This window comes from Canis lupus, chromosome 23 (assembly GCF_003254725.2).
Source record: "Canis lupus dingo isolate Sandy chromosome 23, ASM325472v2, whole genome shotgun sequence".
Taxonomy (NCBI): domain Eukaryota; kingdom Metazoa; phylum Chordata; class Mammalia; order Carnivora; family Canidae; genus Canis; species Canis lupus.
In genome coordinates this window covers 14,597,957-14,611,645 of record NC_064265.1, presented here as the reverse complement: position 1 = coordinate 14,611,645, position 13,689 = coordinate 14,597,957, and the positions used below count along the sequence as shown (strand labels likewise).

General features: G+C 36.5%; 1 protein-coding gene across 21 annotated transcripts in view; it reads left to right on the top strand.

Annotated features, from left to right (window-relative positions):
* RBMS3 (RNA binding motif single stranded interacting protein 3) overlaps positions 1-13,689 on the top strand; it is a 1,287,947-nt gene that overhangs the window by 1,209,716 nt on the left and 64,542 nt on the right. The window lies entirely within an intron of this gene.

Genomic DNA, 13,689 nt, shown 5'->3' with positions numbered 1-13,689 from the left:
GTTCTCTCTCATGTTTCAGAACTATTTCCTTCTTCCATTCTGTTCTTCAAACTACTACTTGATCTCAGACTGTGTCCTGGGGGTCCACTGCCTTCCTGCCCCAGTGAAACATCCAGGCTTGTTGAACCTAGATAATGTCTTATTACAAGTCATGGGTCCCCGGCTGTGGATTTGTTCATACTTTGAGCTGGCTAGACCCTACCCAGGACTCCGAGACTTGAGTGTTAGCAGCCTGCCAGTCAAAATGTGACACCAAATGAAAACAGAAACTGACATGATCTCACCAGTGATGTTTACTTTTATGGGAAATTTTAAATTCTTTGAACATTTTGTCCACATCACGTTTTTGAAACTCAGTTTTTTAAAAAAATATCTTATTAAAGTTATTTACTGAACTCTTTCAGGGCAAAACATAATAGGTGCTCAGTAAGTATTAGTGAGTGAGTGAATTAATGAATATTCTTTATCCTAAACTCAAAACACACCAGGTAGCTCTTAGAATGTTATTAAGGCTCTCCCACTGCAGACACTTTGACATACATTCTCTAATTTAAGCAGCCTCCTCAATATTAAAAAGTGATGTAATTCTTAGTACTAAAAGTTTTGCTTCTTCGATTTCAAGCAAACCAAGATAGACTTCTTAATTTCTGTTCCTAAAATATATTCTAATATCAGGGTATAATTTCACCACAGAGCAATTCAAGTTAATTGTCTCTGCATTTAAGAAATGTGTTAGAATCCCTTCACAGTGTTTCAAAGAGTTGGATGAGTTGGCAGTGTAAACATTTCCTCGTGGGAATTTTATACAATCAAAAGAAATGAAATGATTGACAAATGCATACTCCAGCTAATTGAAGTGGTTCAGAGTTAACCAGATGTTTTCAGCTGAATCATGCCCACAGATGCTATTGCTTCATGATTCCTTAATCTGGGGATTACCTCGATTGGCCAGCTTGGTGACATTTGAGTGTTTCAAATAAGCTTGCCTCTCTTTTGTTACATACTTCGTAAAGAGCTCTTGTCTGAAGCAATTTGCCCTGGAAATGTTTGCAAGGAAGTTATCAGGGTTGTTTGTTTTTCCTGCTCTTGGATGTGGTCTTCGGTGAGGTCAGGGGGATGGAATGAGCATTGCCACAGATGACACTGGAGCTATTTCCACAGCTGGCTGCAGAGAGTGGGCAGGCCCTTACAGATGAGCTAGCATGTGGAGGTAGATGATACAAAACATCTGTCACAACGGGAATAAGCAAAAACAATGTCCCTTTGAAGATTGCCTTTTAATGATGAGGTGGGGGCTCTGTCTCCACAATGGGAATGAAGGACATAGTTGTTGGCAGGCAGATGGCTTGAGGCTTGCTCTTGCATGAAATAAAGCAAAAAGTATAAGTTGAAAACCTCTGACGCTAGTCAAATTGGTTGATTTTTGCTGAGCATTCATTTCCCCACCTATTGCACATATAATCAATGAGAAAGGGAAGGGGGGGCTCAGAGCAAAGGGTGAGAAGAAAACTAGGAGAAAAAAAACTGGTTCTGAATATTTTTCTCTTGAATAACTTGAATACAATAGTGTAATTTCAGCTGGTTGCTGAAAGTTCAGAAAAAGCATTTTGTGCCAAGTTTAATGTGTTTGCAGCCCCACGTTCTTTTTTATAGAAGTTTTGAAAGTGAAGATAAAAATGGTATATCATTAGGGCCATCGGATGACAAACACTTCAAATTTGAATACCACTTAGTAGACATCAAGTTGTATTTGTTTCCCTTCAAGGAGCAGAAGAAAATAATGAAATCATCTTAGTGAATTCTTTTTAATGGAATGATATGTTTCCCACCCCATCTACCTGTAAAAAGAAATTTAAAACAATGAAATTAGCATATACTTTTATCTCCAAAAATTGCTATAGAAAAAGAAAAATCTAGACAATAGATAAATCTGATAGCAAATAAGTGCTATTGGCAGACAGTAAACCTCTACATCTCCTGTTCCATGACCAAAGGGGGCACTGCTACTTCTGTTACCCCCCAAACCACACTGCTCTGTTCTGGTGAAGAAATGGCCAACATTACTATGAATCATGGAATCATGTGACTCCTGCCACCGCCTGGCCAGCAAAATGGGTGCACATGCCCTGCCTCCTTCTCATTCCAGACTGTCTTGCAAGTCCAAGTCCTTTGAAGGTGCTTCTAATGAGCAGAGGTCTCATATCTATATGTAACACCAAGGGAGTCTGAGAAATGTAGAGGTTTTTGCTTCTGTTGTTGTTGTTCTTCTTCCCCCAATTCTAGGTTGAAAAAGCAGCATTTGCCTTGTGGGGAGCTAAGAACATGCAGAGGGAGTGTTAAAGAGTAAATGTCTATAGCGTAAATGTCTATAAAAGTAAATGTCTATACTTCCCATGAGTAAGGGAGGTACACCATGGGAAGTAATTGGATTAATCTTAATGAGACACGGTTGACGTGTTCAACCCAGCCAGTAGTGCTTGAAAAGAAGAAACAGAAAATTTGGAGAACTTTATGATGTAGCAGTGACAGGACCTGACTACTGGTTTGTTATGCATGACCAGGGAGAAAAAGGCAAGGAGAACCGGAATTTTCGGTATTATTTCAAGAATCAAACAGAGGAGAAAGAACATGCTGTGAAGATAGGGAAAGAGAAAATATTCAGAATGGGACATGGTTGTTTTGAGATGCCTGAGACTCTAGATTTAGTGAGCTGTTGGAAATTGGGTTTAAGAATTTAGGAAGAAGGACAACCAAGAGCACTTAGAAACTTCAAGTTTTAACTAATTTGAAAACTTTGATTTTTAAATTGACCCGCATTTTTTGTCCATTCCATCAGGACCCGTCAAGTAACAATATTTTGGAATTTTACCTCTAATGCCTGATTAACACCTTATGTTTAAGGCATGTATATTGAGTTAACTAAAATATTTAGATGTTGACTCTATACGAGGCTATAGCATCTTTTTAAATACTTGACTGTAATAGCCATTCCAAACTCATTGGCATAGTAGAAATATTATTTGGAAAGAATAGAGGTTTCAGTTTGAGGGTTGCTGTGAAAATATGTCATAGGAAATGAAAAGATTTTTTTTTTGTATGGGAGATTTTATGGATAAAAGGAGAAGCCTTATGGAGACTATTGAGGAACAAAATTAAATATTACCAGCTGTTTGTGGTTATAACAAGGAGGTATATTAATGATGCTAAGATTATTTGAAGCTACTTGACCCTCAAATAGAACTGAAAAAGGATTTAACAAAATGATTAAGAAACAAACCCAGAGTCTCATTCAGAAGTAGTAGAATATTTATTCTAATGGGCATGATAGGAAATAAAATCATAGAGCAAAGCTTCTCAGACTTGCCCATGAATATGACTCACCTGTTACTGAAATGTGGACTCTGATTCAGTAGGGCCCGGGCCAGACTTGAGTCTGCATTAAACTCCCAGATGAAAAAAAAAAAAAAAAACTCCCATATGATACTAAGGTACTAGAAAGTTTAAGACAGCATTTTGCAGGTGCTTTTAATTAGCAGAAGTCATCCAGCAGAAAAAGCCAAAATTACCAATCTAGTATTACTGTATAGGAGAAGTGGCAATAAAATCTAAGTGAAATAGGGGCACCTGGGTGGCTCGGTGGTTGAGCATCTGCCTTAAGCTCAGGGCATGAGCCCGGGGTCCCCAAATTGAATCCCACATTGGGCTCTCCGCGGGGAGCCTGCTTCTCCCTTTGCCTATGTCTCTGCCTGTCTCTGTGTGTCTCTCATTAAAAAAATAAATAATCTTTCAAATCTAAGTGGAATAAAAGTTGTAACTAAGTTTATGGCACAGATTCTACAAGAAATAGGACACTGAAGAATACAAAGCTCTTGTTCATCTCATCTACTGGACAACTTTATGTATATTAGCTAACATCTTGTAGGCCTTAGACTTTATCTTGGTTGGATGTTAATTTGTAAAATTTTTACCTTAGGATATGGCCATTCCAGTAGGACATATTGTATCTCAGCATTATATTACAAAACATAGAATAAATACTGAGTTGGAGACATGTCAGTGAGAATAGTACTAATAGCAAGTGTACTTTGAAGGGAGTAAATTAGTTTTTTAACAGAATTGTGACTTTATACCCATTTCCTTAGGTCTGGTTGTGTTGCCAATTCTAACCAAGCAAATTCCTAAAAATGTCTTAAAGGAGAAAACAAATGGCCCAGAAATGTCCTCTGAGGGACCACAAAATGAAGTACATTTTGTAGCAAATTGCAGGACAAGGAATAGCTATTCTCCTAGTAACGGCCAGAATCAAGGTGCCTTGTGACATTTTTAGGCAATTTGTACTATAAACAATGGCCATAAGTAGGATAACAGGCAGCTTTTCCTCTTGATCACTCCTGTGGTTTGAAAAATGATTTCCCAGTCCCACTCACCAATAGGATCCTACACGACCTTGAAAATGATTTGCAATCGGATTTTTTTTTTATTGTTTTTTGGCCTATTTGTCAGTAAGAAGACAATTTTAATGAGAAGCCTTATGATAGCTCACAGTCCTGAGTGCTAGTTAAAGCAAGATAAACATTTTACTAGACAAAAGATCCTGCCCATAAATATTCAGACATCTGCTGAGAACCCTATTTGCTTTATCATTTGGAAGAACACTGGCCTAAAATACTGCTTCTGACATGCATTTTAAACTCTCTGTATGTTGAAAATCTACTTGGAGGTATACGAAGTGATTGGTGTACAAGTGAAGAAAGCAATTTTTCTCTTATCACGTGACAAGGTCTGACAAGGATCTTGGGCTGATGTATGGCTATTAAAACAGTTTGTGGCACAGGAAAGCCCTAATAAAAATCTTACACTGTATTTGTCGCAGTGTGCCTTGGCTGTGATATATAAAAGAAACTTTGCAGCATTGAATCAGGTACATGTAATTCTTCCATAGGATGGAAATCATGTGAACTACAACATTAAAGTTCCCTGGGTAATGTGTGGCTCTTAGAACCTGGGGATTTTCATATTAAACAACAGGAACATCTAGCTGGCAGTGATCAGACTGGGGTACTATTAAAGGAAAGTAGAGCAATTGAATGGATGAATTTTTAAGACTATCCAGTTGTCCAATCAAGAGAGCACTTCCGTTATTTTGACTGAATCCTCTTGTACAGTATGAGCATGAAGCTGCTGTTATTGTTTTGCATCCCTTTGAAGTCATGGAAGTCCTGGCTGATAAACAAGTACCATTCACTCATTTCATCACTTGGGACCATTACAACCTATTTAATGATATACACTGTGCTAGGCTTTGGCACCATCAGAAAATAAAGCAACCTGTATAGCACAGTAAAAAGAGTCCAGAGGAGAAATAAAGTATTATCATGATCAAGACATGTGCCAAATGTTGAGAGAAGAGAGGAATGAATGACCAACAACCTGGGTCAGACACAGGAGATGTTCCCTAGAATGTAGCATTTGATAAAAATCTTTGAGTGTGTTCAAACCTACTGCTAGTGCCCAGAACTCCTGCCAAAGACACCAAGCAAGGGTAAACAAGTAAGACAGGTCAGAAATGGGTGAGTAGTTCAGTGTGGTGGGAGGAAAGGCTTCATGTGGAGAGTCTTGGGGAATTAGACAGGAAATATAAATTGGCATCCCTGTGATCTTTGCAGAGCATGTGTACTATGGCATTAAGGTCATCCTGGACCTATCTGTACGAGCCTCCGTTTGGGTTGAGATAATGTGGAAACAGAACAACAGGCACATTCTCACGGATGACCCTACCGTTCATTCAGTCTAAATGACTTCTCTATAGGACAACAAAGAATGGAAAATATTTTGGTCTCATCACTGAATTGTCCTATTTACCTTTTCACTTCTCTTACACATTAACTTACAACAGTCATTGGCTTGACAGTAATAATGTCCTAAACATGACATTTCTATTATGAAATAATATTTTTCAAGATGTTAACTCAGGTATGAAAATGGGATATAGGCTATACTTTGTTTTTTTTTTTTTAGGCTGTACTTTGGTAGAAAAGATGATTTAATTTGATTTCCCCTATATCACCCTTGGTACAAAAAATAAGGAAAATCACTTCTGCTCATCTTTAAAGGGATATACATTTTGGTTATCATTGATAAAATAGGAAAATGGTTAGGAAATGCTCTCCATATCTCTAATATAATTTTCCATTATGTAATATATTTGGTGAGTACATATTAGGGTTTTCTTGCATCTTAAAATTGGTATAGATGGTCAAATGCATTATGATTAACTCATTCATTGGCAAATATGATAGCTTCATGGTCTTTACTCTTTTGTTTTGGCTTTGTTTTCACAAATCTCTCTTTATTTTAAAGATTTATTTATTTATTTTGAGAAAGAGAGAGAGATGTCATGGGGGGAAGGGCAGAGGGAGACAGAGTCTTAAGCGGTTTGCACTGAGCACAGAGCCCAATGTAGGGCTCAACCTCACGACCCTGAGATCATTACCTGAGCTAAAACCAAGAGTTGGCCACTTAACCAACTGTGCCACCAAAGTACCCCTTCTCAAATCTCTGTAAACTGATTTTGGAAAATGAAAGACTTAGGTTGTGACATTTGCTTTTCCACACAGATAGTGTGATTCTTAGGTGAGGGCCAGGGATCCTTCTGTGCTCACTCAACATTTCCATTGGCTCAGTGACTATGATCTCTTTAAGTAGACATCTGAAAGAAAAAGATGATAATAATCCACTTGCATTATGAAATTCCTTTTATAATTTTAACCAGGTGTAAGTCTTTAATACTTACAAAATTAGTTGTTCTATTTCACATTCAGCCAATAAAACTAATTGATATGGGGGCCCAAAGTCTTCAAATTTTCAACTTTCTCTCAATAATGTAGCATATTTAAAAGCCATCTTGCTCTATTAGAATTCTAAAGAAGTTTGTTGAAAACATCAAAAGTCACTGCTGAACAAATTTCTTTAGTTTTAAACACAAAAAACTCTGAAGGATTCAATAAAGCATTGTTGAGAATTCTAATTATCTATATACCTGCTTTGGTAAGAAACACTCCAATGTGACATATTTATATTCTCATTCAGAATGACACTATTGTATAAATAGGTACTTAACCAATAATTGAAACCATTATTCACAGTTGAATAGGCATGGTATATAATTAGGATTCCTTTAAAGGGGACTCAATTGTTAAAACTAATTTGATTTTTGGTGTCTTTTAATGCTACATATTTAAAAGAAAACACTTCCAATTAAGGGTAACTGAATCAAAAAGCAACACAAAATTAATAATATTTAAGAGTAGGGGAAAAAATCTATTTTTACAGCTAACAGATACTCTCTCATTAGGGAAACTATGTACACAACTCTTTTAAATTGACCATTGAGCAATGTAAAATGGAATGTACTTCCAAACATCATACCCCTAGCCCACAGCTCACTTTTCTAGGTAGCAGTCCAAATATGCCATTTGAACTGAATCTGTCATAGGAAAGAGAAACTTTGCTTCTTAGCCATATTTCCAAAGTCAATAGTAACATAAATTTAAACTCAAAAATAATCATATAGCTATTGAAGCATAATGGTGTTGCCCTCCTTTCATTGGTAAATGATAAGGTTTTGGCAATCAATTTAGATGTCTCATTTTTAAGATATAGGTTTGTATCATGAGTTGAATGAAGTCTCAGCATAAAATCCAAAACTTGCTGTTAGTTGTAGAAAGCAGAGAGTAGATGAATAGAGAGTCATTTTCTAATTACTGCAGTTTCAAAACTTTCTCATTTTGTATAAATGATATATTGGTATATATATATATATATATATATATATATATATATATATATACACACATACACACACACACACCAGGATTTCTGAACATCAACACTAATGGACACTAATGGTGTTTTTTGGCTGGATAATTCTTTGCTGTGGGGAACTGTCCTGTGTGCTGTAAGATGTTCCACAAGGTCAGTGGCCTTTCTACCCACTAGGCATCAGTCCAAGGCAACAACCAAAAATGTCTCCAGATATTACCAAATGTCCCTTCCAGACAATGCAAAGTCACCCTTGGTTGAGAACCACTGGTATATTCACATACACAAATAGTTTTTATTTTAATAATTACCATAAATATGTTATGGTGACATTAGTAAAAACTTCTAGATCAAGTGAATTTCGGATTTCATCTCTTTTTTTTTAAGATTTTATTTACTTATTAATGAGAGACACAGAGGGATAGAGAAGTAGAGACACAGGCAGAGGGAGAAGCAGGCTCCTTTCAGGGAGCCCGATGTGGGACTCAATCCTGGGACTCCAGGATCACTACCTGAGCTGAAGGCAGATGCTCAATCACTGAGCCACCCAGGTGTCCCATCAAATTTCATCTTTAAGGATATGGTGGTTGATGACATTAACATGTGCACATATCATTGAGGCAAACCAAGGTTTTAAAACTGAACCACCCCATCTGCACCCCCAATGTTTATAGCAGCAATGTCTACAATAGTCAAACTATGGAAAGAGCCCAGATGTCCATCGACAGATGAATGGGTAAAGATGATGTGGTAGATATATATGATGGAATATTACTTAGCCATCAAAAAAATGAAATCTTGCCATTCATTTGCAATGACATGAGTGGAACTAGAGGGTATTATGCTTCCCTTCCTCCAGTATTTGTCAAAGGTCATCCACAAATGCTTTCACAGCTTTTTAGGGTTTTAAACATAATTGTTTAAAAAGTCAAACTGACCCCTCTCAGTTGGCCAAAATGTATTAAGATAGTTGAGGATTAATGAGTGTGTCTAAGGAGAGAGACCTCTCCTACCCCCATTTGTTCTCCCCATGTCAGCCTTTCTTAAACCATTCCAAACACCTGCCAAGAAAAGAAAAGAAAAAAAGAGAAAAGAAAAGAAAAGAAAAGAAAGAAAAGAAAAGAAAAAGAAAGAAAAGAAAAGAAAAAAGAAGTAAAGAAAAAAAGAAACAACAAAAAGCATGCCAACATCAAAAGATGAAAAAAATTAAACATGTCTACATATGCTACAAGGAATATTGCACACTAACATTGCAGGACATTGCATTTGGGTAGCAGTTCCTAGTTAAATGATACACCTTTATGCCATTTCTATTACAAAATCATTGTTGTGATGGGAAAATAATTTACACTAGTTTCCTCGTGAACTCATATCATTCTCTGCACCTTATTTTACATGCGCTAAAAATAGGCTGGTGTACACAAACTCAACTAGATATTTTTTCTAGAAATATTAAAAACTGACAGAGAAGCAGAAAACATACAGATGAGAATGAAGATAAATGACCTTAAATCATGGTTTTCTAAAGTTGTGTTAAATAATTACTATGAAAAAGTCCTATAGTTTTTTATAGTTTTTCATAAGTCACTGTAGGCAAAGAGTATAGAATGGGCTACAAACATTTTGACCTGAGGCATCTAGATATGAGAAAGGGAAAAAGGAGAGTAGTATTTCTTTTTTTTCCACTTATACTACCAAATCATTTTCTTACCTTTACCTTCTTATGATTTTCACACTCAAGTTTCCAAATAGGAGGGATTCTCAATATGCTACAGCATAAGCCACACTGGTCAAATGGATACATGTCAGGTCATCAGGTTTAGGCCTGAACTATTCAGACAATCGCCCCATTTCAGTTGATCAAAAATGCAAGCTTGACCTTTCTGCATTTTTAAACAACATGTAATGTGATTGTTGCTATAATCATGCCCTATCACAAGCCTGATTTAAAACAAATAATTGGGAAACAGTATGAATATAAATAAAACCAAGTGTTTGTATATAAGACATTGTATCTATGACATTGACCTCTACAATAGCAGTTTTTAGGCAAGAGCACTCTTATCACATTTCAGGGGACCCCAGAATCAACTGGAGAACTTACAGAAACACAGATTTCAAGACCCAAAGCTCAGAGATTCTTTTTTTTTTTAATGATAGTCACAGAGAGAGAGAGAAAGAGAGGCAGAGACACAGGCAGAGGGAGAAGCAGAGGGAGAAGCAGGCTCCATGCACCGGGAGCCCGACGTGGGACTCGATCCCGGGTCTCCAGGATCGCGCCCTGGGCCAAAGGCAGGCGCCAAACCGCTGCGCCACCCAGGGATCCCCAGAGATTCTAATTCCAGTTCTGTTCTGCCATTGCGGCTGGTCTACAGATCACACCTGAAGTAGCACTGGTTTAGAACACTAACACTCCCAGGAATATTCATATAGGTAATTATTCTCATTGTAGTGTATTCTCTGGCCTTAATATAGGTTTTAAGCTCACTAGGTATGCTCTTGATGGGAGAGAGCTTGCACATGTTTTCCCTGATTGGCCAATGATCCTGTATTTCAGTTGGGAAATTAAAATACTGATGAACTCTCCAAGACTTAAAATTACTTTAAAATATCAGCAGAAGGTTAACAACACAGATGCTTTTTTGGCCTCCGTTCAGATATGTTTACTCTACATCAATGATCTTTGGAAACTTTGTCCAAATTACTGTTAAAATTGTTTATTTCAGAACTAGGGGGACCAGACCCGCCCCACACATCTCTTGAGTGTGAACAGCTTTGTTTTTACAGGGGCAGTGGCTAAAATAGACCAGACCTTCCCATCAGCTGTTTGGTCATTGTGCTTTTTAGTGGAATTACGGCATGTTACAGTATTTTTCTCTGCAGCTTAAACATTGAACAAACCCAGGCATCCAGAGATGCTAAAATGAAAAATCTGTTTCCTCTTGCTTTGCCATTTGCCAAGTGAACTTTGTCAGACAGCACATTCTATACATTTGGAGTAAATGAAATTACCCTTAATGTGTTGGTAACATCTGTCACAAAACACTCTTCAATCTATGGCTTAAATGCATTGGATAGGAATGGATGTGACAGTATATTTAATTAGGCACAGTTGTGTTTGGGGGCACTGGTTTTGCCTTAAGAACCATAGGTTCTTTTTTTCCTTTTTTGTTCTTTTTTATTTCTTTTTTCCCCCTTCCTTTTATCTTTCTTTTTTTTTAGTGTCCTACACAACACAGAGGAGATTCTGTAAACTTTGATGAGGAAAGTGGCTGACAAATACCAGTCTTTGTTGTAGATAACCTGCACTTCAAACTCTCTAAGTTGTCTGTCCCTGGTCAAGTATCATCAAGAAGATGTGTCTCTCCAGGGGGTTCCTGTCTACCACTTCCAATTTACTCACTGATTGTAAATTTCTTTCATCCCTTGAAACTATTAAGGAATTTATGTTCTTAATAATTTGAGGGAATTCTTTCTTCATTGAGCATGTTTACTGAATGTGAACAAGAATGCGTGTTCTTGCATGTCCTCCCCCAAGAATCCTTTTTTATTGTTCATTTATTTGCAGTAAGTGGTCTGGTTAACAGAAAGGAATATTTCTCTTCATTGTTTTCCACTTTATGCCTACTGCTGCTATTTATAATTCCAAATCATGACAAACTCCTTCCTACTCTTCCCTTTGATTGTCAGTTTCTGGTTTATCCACAGAAGCAGCACTCCCTCTGTGTCATCTGTAATCAAATGAGTCCCCAAACACTTTCTGAGAAAGGATTCTGTAAAGAGACCAAACAATCCCTCCTAAATTAATTCCAAATGCAGGCATTCAATCCTTCTATTCTTATCATGCATGGATTTTGATTCATCTGTCATATGCTCACATATCTCATTTGCATATTGCCTGCCAAACAAAGACTAAAGTATACCTCTTGCACCACCAGAGAATGAGGTCACCTCTAGGGCACTGAAAAGAAAGTTTTTTCTACCAACACAATTTGGCCATTATCTCTGATTTATGATGAGCAATCCTTTATGTAGCTAGAGCAGCTTGATTATAACCGGGGGTTTTCCGGGATTGTGACAGTTTAGTTGTTGGAATCTCTAGAGGCAATAGTCTAAGAAGGTAGTCTAAATTTTAAGTTCAGGAACAGTATTGAAGTCTTGCACCTGCTAAGGATTAGAATATTGTGAAAGTGCCATTTCTTGGTTGAAAAAAAAAAATGCTTCAGGACTTCCGGCTTAACTCTGAGATTTTTCTATAGTGTATCCCTACGTACTTTAAGAAGGACCCAGTTCTTTTTAAAGTGTTTATTGTTGGTCTGGCAAAACAAATACCAGCAATAAATGCCAGAGCTATTTGTTTTTTTGTTTTGTTTTGTTTTTCTTTAAAGGAAAAAGTTAAGATGGTTTTGTTTAAAGAAATTCAGGCAGTAGGAAGAGAAAGTGATGTGTCTCTGACTTGTAATTAAGTAAAAGCCTATCTCACCATGTCTCTGATTCAAGAAGTATACTGATGAATGACAGTTCATGGACACACCAAGAAATTAAAACAACACAGATGCATAGCCATGTATATTTATAAGCCACAGACATTTAAAATCACATATATATATATTTTTTTCTGGTTGATTCTAGCTCAAAAGTGCAAATATCCTTGCAAACAATGTTGGCTCTGAAAATCAAGCATTTCCAAATATTTGGTTCAATTTCTATCCTCCCTCCATATAAATGAGGATGAACCCATAAGAAAGGATGAATAAGAGCCTGACCTTTTTTAACTGATACAGTCAGGAAATATATTTGGATAATAGCAGGAGGAATTGATCATTCTGAGCAAAATATCCTAAGAAATGGTTGCTTATGGGTAGTTTGGGCATTGAGATCCTTCCATCTACATGAATTTGTTCTGGTTTTATTTCTTCAGAGTTCACTTATATGAAAAAAAGAAAGTCACACCCTAAGAAAAATGTTCACAGAAAAAAATAGCATTCATGTACCTTATCATTTTATTACCACTGGGTATTTAAATGAGTTGTGATATCATGACTTCTATCATCTTTACAATAAAGCATTAAAATTTTGATAATCTCAAGGAATCTAGCCAACCCTAGCTTTTTAATTAAAAAAAAAAAAAGTCCCATTCTCTTAGCTATTAAATTAAGGCAGAATAAGTAGGAGAGAGGAAAAGGAAGGCCCTCCCCTTTGCTTAACTGGCTATGTGAACCTTTGTATACGAACATAAGTTTTTTATAAATATCTATTACTGTTTGCCTTCCCAACAGTTATAATAAATGAAAGAGCATATTCTACAAGTAGGTGTTTCCTAACACCCAATGAAAAACTTAACTTTTTTTTGGTACTATTTTAGCAGTGTTGCATTTGACTACCATTTAACAGAGTTCAGCATTCTCTCTTGTTTCAAAATCACAGATAGAAAGTAGGTAAAAAGATTAGGCAGAAAGAAACATGGAAAATATAAGTCTGATTTTTATAGCATTTATATTAGATTTTAATCTGTCCTTCAAAGATATCAAGTCAAGAAACTCATCTGGACCAGCATTATTCCCCTCGTGGTAGACTGTATTGAGGTGATCAATAATTATTCATATAGATAGAGACATAAGCCAAAAGTCTTATTCAATATTAAAAAAAACTAGATAATTTCATAGTATTAGTAATTTTCAGTTAGAGAAGTTTGTATTTAGAGCAATGAAAGAGGATATATATGATATCTTGGAATACATTTTATTTTGAATATTGGAATTATAAATGATAAGCATTTTAGACACATGATAGATAAATCACATCAGAGGAAAAGGAAGTCGCTAATGCTCTCTATTTGGATAAACACAAAATGGCATGGGTGGATGT